Source organism: Penaeus japonicus, unplaced genomic scaffold (genome assembly GCF_977035675.1).
Source record: "Penaeus japonicus unplaced genomic scaffold, GWHDUDI00000001_assembly GWHDUDI00001180, whole genome shotgun sequence".
NCBI classification, from domain to species: domain Eukaryota; kingdom Metazoa; phylum Arthropoda; class Malacostraca; order Decapoda; family Penaeidae; genus Penaeus; species Penaeus japonicus.
Genome location: NW_028235582.1, coordinates 3,374 through 16,909, shown reverse-complemented (window position 1 = coordinate 16,909; position 13,536 = coordinate 3,374). Strand labels below are relative to the sequence as shown.

The 13,536-nt window shown below is 32.2% G+C and overlaps 1 pseudogene; it reads right to left on the bottom strand.

The window, feature by feature from the left end:
* Positions 1–3,429: 3,429 nt before the first annotated feature.
* On the bottom strand, positions 3,430–8,485 carry LOC147466416 (uncharacterized; annotated as a pseudogene).
* Between the last annotated feature and the right edge of the window lie 5,051 nt (positions 8,486–13,536).

Below are 13,536 nucleotides of genomic sequence, written 5' to 3'. Positions count from 1 at the left end.
CACTGAAATTGGTCGTTTCATTTGGTCTATGTCAAGATCTTCGAGAGCTGAGGAATTTGTTTCGGATGTGATATGAATTCCCTTTCGCCCTGGGTCTTGATGTGGTTAGATTAGCGAGAGGCTTTTGTATGAGTTGTTTCGTTTCCTTCTTAGCTGTAAACTTAAAACTCTATCCTGACAGTCTATGGTCGCTACGACATTTACTTTTTTGATAACGGTTACGTCCTGTACGATGTCACGCCTTTTGGTGTTTTATGAAGTCAATTTCGTTTTTAATGCCGGATGGGGTTTTCCCATGTCCTTTTCCCCCCGGTTCTCTTTCGAAGAATGTATTCATAATTTTAAGAGATCGGCTTCGGCGAATTTATCAATCTTTGCCCTCTTCGTTTTGGTCCCTATTCCTGTTTCCCAACCGATTTTTTCCCCATCTTCCTTATTCCTTTTTATATATATATATATATATATATATATTATGTATGTATGCTTTATATATATATATATATATATATTTTATATATATTTTATATATATATAGGGCATATATATATATTTTTTTATATATTATATATATAAAATATATATATATATATATATATGTTATGTATGTATATTATACATATTATATCAAAATTAAATTATAAAATATATTTATTTTAATAATATATATATATATATTTTATATATATTTTTATGATAATGAGAATAATAAGGAAAAATGATACTGGATCAAAACAAGAAAATGATAGTAACTTTAAGAACCAGGATAACAATAATAATGAGGATAATATAAAACAACGTAATTTCATTAGATTGACATCATAAAAAATCAAGAATCCAAGAAAAAAAAAAAAAAAAAAAATTTATCACAGACAACCCACTTCCTCCTTCCACGAAAGATAATCCTTCCCCTCTCAGTTTCCCCTATTTCCTTTCTCCTTCCGCCCCACAGGGGATGCCCCCACGGCCGCTCCACGAAACTGGGTAGGAGAGCATCTCGCCCTCTCGTCGCCCGGGCCCTTCGGTGCACGCCATGCGACAGCTGGGGGAATATGGCGGGGGCCGGTGTCCTGACTGTGGGGACGCTTGCGTCGATATGGGTTTTCCACTGAAGCCGGGGGTAAGGGGGGGAGGGGGGGGGGAAAATGGGATGTGGGGGTGTGTTGGGGTGGGTGTGGGGGGGAGGGGATGAGTGGGTTGGGGTAATGGGGGAGGAGGAGGGGTAAAAGGGAGTGGGGGGGGGGGTAGGGGGGGTTTGTGTGTATAGAGGGAGATAATTCCGTCTATTTGCCTTTTGATTTTTAAACGTTTGACTTTATACCAAGTACAGTTTTTATTTCTTTTTATTTTTTTTTTACTGTACTTTCTATACCGTTCATTTTGGGATTGTTTACAGAAAACGTTGAAGGTCTGTACTTCTTGAAGACCAAAAAGCATTCGCCTTTCGGGTCAAGGAAAACAGTGAACGGCGGCCAGGGAAAATGGGAAAAGAAGAGAAATTTGTAGAGAGAAAGAAAAGATAGAAAGAAGAGAGAGAGAGGGGGGAAAGAGGAGAGGGGTGAGAGAGAGAAGAGAGGGATGAGAGAGGAGAGAAGGAGAGGGAGAGCGAGAGATCAGTAGATAGAGGAATGTTTTAAAAAAAAAAAAAAAAACATTTAAAATGAAGCTGAAATTAAAAGAAAAATAAAACCCCCAACCAAAATATCAAACTATTCATCAGTCATCCTAATCAATAAAATAAAAACATCCCTGATTTTTTTTCAAACCCCCTTTAAATCCTTTCACAAAATAATTATCTTATTTTAATCTCATCCCCGCAAAACTTCCCCGCTGGGGTCTGGGGTCTATAAATTTTCAAAAAACAAAAAGCGAAATCCAAGAAGATTTTGGTCTTTCGTTGCAGGTTCGAGTAATAAAATGGAGGAATATGTTTAACAATAAAAATTTTACTTTCCAATTCCGTAGGTTTTTTTCAAACAAGATGTGATACGGATATTAATATATATTTATTTCAGTAGGATTCAATGTAACTACGCACATGGAAATAAAAACCCGAAGATGCATTCATTGCCAAACAACGGGGGTATACTCAACCTCACTCTTAATTAAAGATCCATTTAAAAACCCATTATTAGTAACAAGTTTATGGGCTGGTTCATAAAGCAAGGCTCATAATTCAGTCAGTTAATAGACAACAAGTAAAACAATATGCTTTAGGTAAATTCTGCAATATAAAACATGCATGGATTTTAGTATTTATATATGTTGACGTTAAAGAACGGAGGAAAAGTTGGTAATGATGTTTCTTATAATTGATATATAAAATAGGTATATATATAAATAAATATATATATAATATATATAATATATATATTATGGGGTTTTTGTGTGTGTGTGTGTTTGTGTGTGTGGTGTGTGTTTGTATGTATATATGTATTTATACACCACATACTACATATATATTTGTATATATATTATATATTTAAATATTATATATATATTACCTTATAAATAGGTAAATAAATATGCCCCCACCAAAATATATATATATATGTATACATATATATATATATATATATTATATATATATACCTATATAAAAAGGTATATATAAACATATATATATTATTTTATATTATATATTATATATAATATATATATAAAAATACCTGTATTAAAAAGGTTTATTTATATATATATATAAATATATATATATATATATATATATTTATCCATCTATCTATTGTCTATCTATCTATCTATCTATATATATATATACATATATATGCATATTTATTTGTTAGGTGTATATATATATCTACCTATATATCTTTATCTCTCTCTCTCTCTCTCTCTCTCTTCTCTCTCTCCCCTCTCTATATATATATATATTATATATATATAATATATATATTTATATATATACATATATGCATACCTATTTGTATAGGTATATATATATATAAAAATATATATGTATAATTATATAAATTATTATATATTTATATTATATATATATATATATACATATATACATATATATGTATATATATATATAATATATATATATATATATATATATATTATATAATATATAGATAAACACACACACATACACAAAGTATTTGTACTTTATAAACCTATATGTATGTATCTGTGTATGTAAAACGTATTACGTATACAACTAGTCATGTTTATATCAATTCAACACCATTTACCGGCCCCATTTTATATAGACACAAAAAGTCGCTGCAGATCATATATGACATCCTTTCGATAAATGATTCAAAAAGAAAAAGACACATTTAGACTTCCTTCTTACTTGCAATCTATCTTGATAAAAGTCTCTCTCTTCGTCCTCCTTGTGTGCGGAGGAATGATGTGTGTGTGTGTGTGTGTGTGTGTATTCCCCCCCCCTGCACCCCCCTTTTATTAATTTCTGGCTTCGTCCCGAGTCCTTGGATCCTCCGGGATTTCCTCGAAGCCGTCGAAGAGCTTGAACCCGGCTCATTCTGGGCGAACACCGTCTTTGCGAAGTCCTGAAGAGCGTGAGTGCGAGGGACTTCTCGTTTCTCCACCCTTCTTCTGACGATTTCCTCTGCCGTGTGCCTTGCCCCTGGGGTCGTCTTTGTCGTCTCTGTCGTCGCCTCCTCCGCGTTCGCCTCGTTGCCGCCTTTCTTCTTCTTCTTCTTTTTTTACTCTTTTCTTCTTCGTTTGGACTTCTTTTTTTGCCCTCCTTACGCTTCCCTTCCTTCGCCCCTTCCTCCCCCGCGACGCACTCTCTCTTCCTCTTCTCGTTCCTTCGTCTCTTCGTCTTCTTCTCCTCCTCCTGGCTGCCCCCCCCCACCGCGCGGGTCGTTCCCCTTCTCCTTCCGAAGCGCCTTCACGGACGGGACAAAGGGGTCGTCGTTCGCGGCACCAGCGGGGGGAAACGGCCAAGGAATCACCCCCCTCCCGGTCTCCGTCAGTTTCTTGCTCGTCCTTGAGAGTCGTTGGGTCGGCGGTGGTGGTGTCGGTGCGGGTGGGTTTTTTTGACGACGCTGGATATCTTCGGTGCCCGTACGACCCCTGGGCTCCGTCGCGACCCTCGTCATCTTCGTTCGGGTCGTCCCTGGAGGGGGGACTGGTCTCGCGTTCTGCGGAGGAAAATTGGCCATTAGGGAAGCAGAGCGTTGTGTTTGTAGATTTATGATTAGTTTGTCGCATTTTTTTTAAGGATACAAATAGATGAAAAAGGTAAGAATATAAATATAAACATCAGTTATATATCTATTCATCTTTTTTAATGGAGGGCAAGCCTAATGATTATTGCAAAAACAACAACAAGATCTCTTACTTGAACTAAGGTCATCCTTCAAGGGTCAGTAGAGTGGGTTCAAGAAGGAAAATCCCTCCTTCTTGACTTTCGCATGTTGGAGGAAAAGGCAGGTAAGGGGTTTTCGTGTAGGTTTCCTTCTCAGGGTAGTACAGGAGGTCGTCGTCGTCGTCGTTTCTCCTCACTTTCAGACCTAAAAGAAAATGGATGTAGAGAGGAAAAATGTTCGAAATTAAAGAGGGAATACGGGAAAATAAAGGGGAACACAGAACAGAAAATGGGATTTAATGGAAACATAGAAAATGGGAATCAAAGAGAAACAGAAATAGGAATTCACGAAAAAACACCGAAAATAGGATTAATGTTAGGTTTGTATTTTTTTCTAACCCTCTTTAGCGTCCACAAGAAAGTGGTGGCTGATGAGAAATTCAATTTATTTGTAAGCACTCTTAGATAGGTCTCGGGTCTCATGCTAGAACTTTCACAGGTGACCAGTACGTAAGTATGTATGTATATATATATTTATATATAGTATATATTATATATATATTTATATATTATATATATTTATATATATACATACATACATATATATGTATATACATATATATATACATATATATATTATATATATAATATATATATATATACAATGTAATTATATATATACATACAATACATGTACAATAAATACATTCCTACATATACATAAACAAACACATACATACTACATATATAAAAAACACGTACATTCTTACACTTGAGGAAAATATACACGTGCAAACTCACCCTGAAACATAAGTTCTCTTCGTACTCGGGATCCAGTTGGTCCAAATAATCCTGAAGGAGTCCCTGCCGGCGTTCTGAGGGAAGAAATGAACAAAATTGTAACAAGAATCTGAAACTAAATCTTGGGGAAAAAAAAAAAAAAACAAAATGTAACAGTAATCCAAAAGTCAGTCTAAAAGAAAACTTTTTTCTGTCATAAGGAAATAGCTTTATCTTTACAAAAAAAAAAAAAAAGATTTTTATCATTAGAAAATGTCGATAAATAAGAGGCCAGCCGACAACATCTCGAACCAGCTGATCATGCTAACCCTTCGTTTCCGCCCATTGTGCTTTCGAAAAATAAATACCTTTTGGGGTTCCATGGTGGGTTTGTTCGGAGTGGGCGGAGTTCTCGGGGAGCTATCGCCCTCCCCGTTTCGCCCCGCCCTCCACCGGGAAAAGCCAGGATCCGCTCGATCCTCTGCCGTAACTCTCGGGAACCACGCCCTCCATATTTCCTCTGGTTAGCGACTGGGGCGGGGGAAAGGGGGGGGGAGGGGGGGGTGAGGGGGGGTGATGTTGATGTGGTGATTGGTGGTTAGTGGTAATGTTGATTTATTCATGATTAGGCGGGAATTTTTTTGTCGAAGTGAATATTTCTTGTATGCTCTCTTTGTCTCCTGTCTCTGTCTATCTTGTCTTGCTGACTTGTCTGTCCTGTCAGGGCTTTTGAATATCAATTTGATTTATGTCAATTGTTTTCATTGGCAGTCCGTTTTCTGTCTCATGTCTCTCTCTCTCTTTCTCCTTTCTCCTTTTGTCTGTTTCTATGCTTCTTCTCTCCTCTCCCTCTCACTTGTGTTCAATAGTCTATCTCTTGTTGTCTGTCTGTTGTCTGAAATGACGTACTGTCTGTCTCTGGTTAACTGTCCTGTCTGCCTGGACCCCCCCCCATCTCTCGTCTTTACCTATCCTCCTCCCCCCACCCCCCCTCTACTCCCTCTCCCTTCTTCCCTCTCCCCCCTCCCTCCCTTCCCTTTTTTTTCCCTCTCCTCTCCCCCCTCCCTCTCACTTACCCTCTTCTCCTCACACTGCTCCACATGGATGTTCCACTGCGAGGGCGCACAGCAGATGACTCTTCGGAGGGCAAAGGGAGGCCGCTGGTGGCACGTTCGGGCGGCGAAGGTCCATTGGCGACGGCCTCCGAAGGGACTAGTTCTACAGGTGAAGCCCGCGTGCGCAGCCAGTGCTGTCGTCGAGGGATCAACGGCCGTCGGGCGAGAAAGTAAAGTGACGGCCAGGAAGTGTGTGTGTGGAGCTCGGAGGAGGAGAAGGAGGGGGGGGATAGAATAATATTTGGATAAGAATAAATTAATGTGGCTGAAGAATATATGATGTCCTTTACACACCACGCACAAACATATCTATTACTGTCTATATGTACAAATGCTCATTACATAATCATATATAGATATTACATATTATATATACTATCTATATACATATAATATATGCATATATATATATATATTTAAATATATTATATATGTATACTTTATATATATTGATACATATATATATATATCTATATAATATATGCATATAGTACAATATATAGATTATATATAATATATTTATCTATTTGTATGTATATTTTACCTCTATATAAATATATATATTTATCAAAATATGTATGTATCGTTATTATTTATCTTATATATATATATACTCTATTAAAATTTATATATGTCTGTTATTTATTTTATATCTATAATATATATAAACACACCACACACACACCTCACAACACACCCATATACTTCATTATATAATATATATATATTATCTATATATATATATTTATATTATATATATATCTGTGTGTGTGGTGTGGTGTGTGTCGAGATGAATGTGTGTGTGTTTGTTGTTATATATATATCTATATATAGAATAATATTATCTATATAAATATTATATATTGTAAATATATATAATATTATATATAACACCACCAACACACAACACAACCACAGAACAACGCACAGCTGACCAAACACACCAAAAGACACTCTCTACTATATAAACTCTTATTAGTATATATCTACACCTTAATATATTCATTCCATTAAATTTACACACCACACCCTACACACACCCACACACCACATACTATATATATAATAAATATATATCTCTATTATATATATAATTCTATATTATATATATTATAAATATATATATAAATATATATATAATATATATATATAAAAATATTTTTAAAATAAATCTATAGTATATATATATATATATATTATATATATTGAGTGTGTGTGTTGTGTGTGTGTTGTATGTGTTTGTTGTATAGTTATACAATATGCGATTGTGTGTGTAAATAACTGTTTAAAAAAATAAAAGAAAATATCTATATATATATAAAATATATATATATCTTTATATATATATATATACTGCTCCTATATAGTGCGGCCGCAGGGCCTTTCTTCGCTATGCTGCCCCCACCTTATTTTTTATTTTTCTTTTTTTTTTCTTCACTCACTCGTTTTTTCTCCCTCCTTCCTTTCCTCAACTCCACTACCTTTCTCCTCTCCTTCCTTTCTCTACTCACCTCATCCCTTTTCTCCTCCCTTCCTTTCTATATATATGTAATAAATGTTTATATGTAAATTTGCCTACACACACACAACACACACACACACACAACACCCACATACACTCAAAATATATATATCAGTATATACATATATCCACTATAACATGTATAATAAAACACATCATGCACACACAACACACACACACACATACACACATAACCCCATCAATAAAAATCTAGGCCAATATCTATAATCTATATTATATATAAATATATTATAATATAATATATATATATTATATATATTTTTATATCTCTATCGTTAGTACAAGCCGTGGGGTGGTTTATATGCATTGTGTAACTACATAATTGTTTTCATGCACACTATAATATATTATATATATATATATATATTAATATATATATATTATATAAACTATATTATAATAATTATATCTCTAAACAAGATAAGAAATCGGATATACTTCAAAAAAACACTTCATATACACTCACATACTGATATAATTAAAACACTAAATATCATAAATTCGGGTTTTTATTGAAGCTACTTTAACGAAACACCAAAACACACGAGACCCCTTCTCTTATAAATATACCGACGAGAGAAACAGCAACCCAAAACGGCCCCCTCTCCACATGTAACGAACCTGCCCTAATGAACTTAAATCAAAAATCAAAAACAGATAAATCAACACCTAACATAAAATACACCGAAATCTAAAATTCAAATTTCCACTATAAACCGTTACCTTCTGCACCTTTACCCACTCCATGCCGGCAGGGTTTACGTTCCCACACTGGGAACTTTCCTCCTCGCTCCACCGCCATGTTGTTGTATATACGTTACTATGGGCAACGCGGGTGAAGGCGGCGAAAAGTCTAAAGTTAATAACAGCTGATTTCCTCCCGCGTGGTTGTCAGATCAGCATGGATGGGGCAATTGTTCCATGGATATCGTATCTATTACGATGGTGATAGGGTGTGTTCTAACCAATGATGGATTTTGGTTTCGATTAACGATCAATAAGGCATGATAATGACGCGCTTCGGGAGGGTTGTGTGAATTCTGCTGTCTGTCATATAGTCGATAGTGATGCTGCATGCATCCCCCGGCAACGGTCATGAATCTTGATGGGACTCATATGATAATACAATACCAATTGTAAAAATAATGAAAAAAATTATTGATGATAACTATAGGAACCAATGGGAGTAATGACGTACTTGATCTTATACGTCATAAATGGTGGCTACAAAATGCAATGATGTGGTTGGTATTTTGATTGAAAACTGGTAATGGTTGATTGTTAATTTCTAGTGAGGGTAAATGGTAACGGATCGACAATGACAACACAGCTGAGAGTAAGGTTGATATTTGATAATGATGATAATAGATTGCTAATAACATTTTACACTAATAATGGATAAATATACTGATTGCAAAAGAGATGCGTTGAAGCATAAAAATTATAATAATGACGGCCAGCAACAATACCATGCACAAATTAATCTGCAATCGACAGTGGATAAATATCATGATGCAGGATAAATGAATATTATACTGTATATTCTGTAAAGACTATGTATATATATTAACACCACTAGAAATATCAAAAACAAAATATATATATCATATATATACTATATATATATACTATATCACTACTATATAATATATAGCACACACACACACACACACACACATGTATCGTACTGTATTGTATGTCTATTACACCTTGTATTCTATATATATATATATAGATAATATTATATATCATATATTGTATATAATATAATATATTATATATATTTATAATATATATTAATATATATATCAATAAATTAAATATATAATCCACTGTGTGTGTAGTGAAAAGTGAAATCTATGTTTATATTATGTATAAACATTTTTGTAGTCTATCACTCACACATCTACACAAATCTATCTATTCTTTCTATCTATCTATCTATACTATTATTCTATATATATATACCCACCAATATATTATAAATCATATATATGTGTGTGTGATAGTTGTATCATATGGATTTACTATTTCTGTATATAACTTTGAATCATATCATTACAATATATATATCTATATATATATATATCCAAATATATTAATATCTATATATTATATGTATATATATATATAAGTATGTCCTGAAATGTTCTACGATATATATTATATAATATATCCAATATATATAACCATATCCAAATATTTTATATATAATACTATACCCTGCTATATATATATACTATTTATATATATTCTATATATCTATCACATACCATCAATATATAACCGCTCCTATATATCTCACCATATCAACAATCTATAACCATCAACTATATAACTATAAATATATAATATATATATATCATATATATAAATTATAGTATATACATATAATATATATATACTTACATATTTATATATATATACTTATCATCTTTTAACCACCATCCCAATGTATATTCAAACTCCATATACTATATAAATATATTACTATATACTATATATATATTATAATTATATTATATGTGTGTGTGTGTGTGTGTGTGTGTGTGTGTGTGTGTGTGGTGTCGAGTTACCTATGTTTACATTAAATACATTATATATATATATAACCTAAAATATATATTATATAACTCAAATATATATATATATATCACTCAATACTATATATCAGACTGGTATGTATGTATATACATATTATATATCTCAATATATATATTATATATATATACATATATAGTATATATCTATATATATATATATATATATATATGTGTATATATCCTATATATCTACTATATATATAATAAACACACTGTATATTATATATCTCAGTATGTATCTATATAATAACAATATATATTATATATTATATATATATATATATTTATTATATATATATCTAATCAACGATATATATTATATAATATTATATATTATATATATATATATGTGTTAGTTAATAGTGTGTAAGTGTGTGTATATAGTGTGTGTGTTTACATGCCATACATCTAATATATACTATATATATCTATATATATATATATACTATATCTCTATATCAATGTATAATAATAACAATAAAATATATAATATGTTAACTATATTAATGTATGCTATATCTATATCCTCTATCTAATATATATATATTCTATCAATATCTTATATATCTAAACTATATATATCAATATATATAATATATATATATATAACTCTATATGATCAGTATGTCTATACATAAATATATAACTTATATATTATATCTAATATATATATATATATATATTATTATACTATATTATATCTACTGGGTACCTATATATATATATATATATATTGAATAATATAATTTAGTCTGTATCTATATATCTATATATATCTATATTATAATAACATATATATACTATTATTATATATACTATATATATATAACTCACTATATATAACTATATCTATATATCTATCTCTATATATTATATATAATATATAATACACACAACACCACACATACCACACACACAACACACACACACACACGACACCACCAAACCATATATATATTATATATATATATATATTCTATATATATTATATATATATATATATTCTTAATATATATATTCAATCCACACCCACCCCAACACACACACACACACCCACACACAACACAACACACACATATATCTATATATTCTCAATATATATATAGATCACTATATATATATATATATATTATTCTATATATTTACACACACACACACACACACACACATAACACACACACCCCCACAACACACAGCACACACACACATATTTAACTATCCATAATATATATCTATAATATTATATATATAAATATCTATAACACACACATACACACACACCACACACACCAACACACACACCACATATATATATATCAATATATATATATATCTATATATCTATATTATATATATAATAATATACATAATATATATATATTATATAAACACACTCATATACTTTGATCGAATTGATCCTGGCGCTGCCCGGCCGTTCTACACCGAATCGAATCCGACGACCGTCATGTTGTGATACATTAATTTTTGTCAGCAGAGATTTAATTCTTAAATTCATACATTATACCTTTACTATATATATATATATAATATAGATATATATATTTATATATATATATATAAATACATATCTATATCTACACCTATATATATATATATATATATATAAAACATATATATATATATATATCTATATATATATGTAAATTTATATAAATAGATCAAATATATATATATATATATACTATATAAATATATATATATATATATATATATATGCATATATTATATATTATCACACACACACACACACACATACACCTCCCACCACAAACCACACCACACACACTACACCCCAACACCCCACACACACATATATATATATTATTATATTATATATATATATTATATATATATATATATATATGTATATATATATAATATGCTATTATATATGTATATATTATAAACATACATATATATATATTATATATATAAATTTATATATATTATATATATACTATATATATATATATATATACACATATAATATACACGTGGAAAGAAAGAGGAAGACAGGTGGACGGGAACCGATTAAGCGAGCTCGGCAATTCCGTTCCCTCGGTCACGCGATATACAATCTGGAGATCAAGGGACCGTCATTTTAAATCAAAAATCAGAAAGGTATCACGCAAAAATAAAAATAAGTCAGAAGAGAGCTCCCGACGAGCGTTGGGGTTTGGTGATAGTCTAGGACCGAATTATTGATCTAATAATTATATTGATGTTGTTCCATTGTCGCTGCATATGCGTCTATTACACACACTCAACCTACACCCAATACAGGCACATACAAACATCCGACCTCACAGCGCGGCGCCCCAGATTACATACTCACACACACACCCACACACACACACAGACACACACACACGGCACCACCACACACACACAGGAATCGGCAAAAACACAAACACACGCGCACAAAAACACATTTTGCTAAACGCATATGTAATCGATTCGCAAATGCAGCGAAGTGTTGCCAACCCAACAGTTAGGAGTAGGTTACCTAGAGTTACGCCACGCGCCTCTCGAAAAAAGAAATATTAAGGAATTCTCTACACCTGTGAGCGAAAAAGTAGCTTTCTGTAATAAATGAAAACTAAACAATCTCGATATAAATCTAAAAAAATGATTGGTCGAAAGTGCATTTGCGCCCTATTACCCGCAGTTCATAAGTGAATGAGGAGATAGATAGAGAGCTTCAATGAAGATGGTGCAACCAGCTAACCGATAGAGCAAAATCCCATCTTTACCGTGATTAATGGGGGGGGATTTTCACAATGCCAAGAATAGGAGAAAAAAAAAAAAAGGGGAGATTGGAGGAAAGAAAACCTCGGTTTGGAACAACATGGGAAGAGGCACCAGAAAATGAGAGAGGGCAAACTGCTAATAGAATTCGCTTGTGAAGCTTCGAACTTCTTAAAAAATTATGAATACATTCTTCGACAAGAGACGTACCCCGGGAGGAAATGGACATGGAAATCGCCATTCCGGCATTATAAACGAAACTTCATAATCACCAAACAGGCGCGACATTGTACAAGACGTAACTGTTATCAATAAAGTAAACATGTCGAGAAATTATATTTCACAGCTAAGAAGGGAACGAAATAAGCCCACATACAGAAAATCCCATACTGAGCCTCTTGTTAAAAAATTCCCCCCCCTTAATTA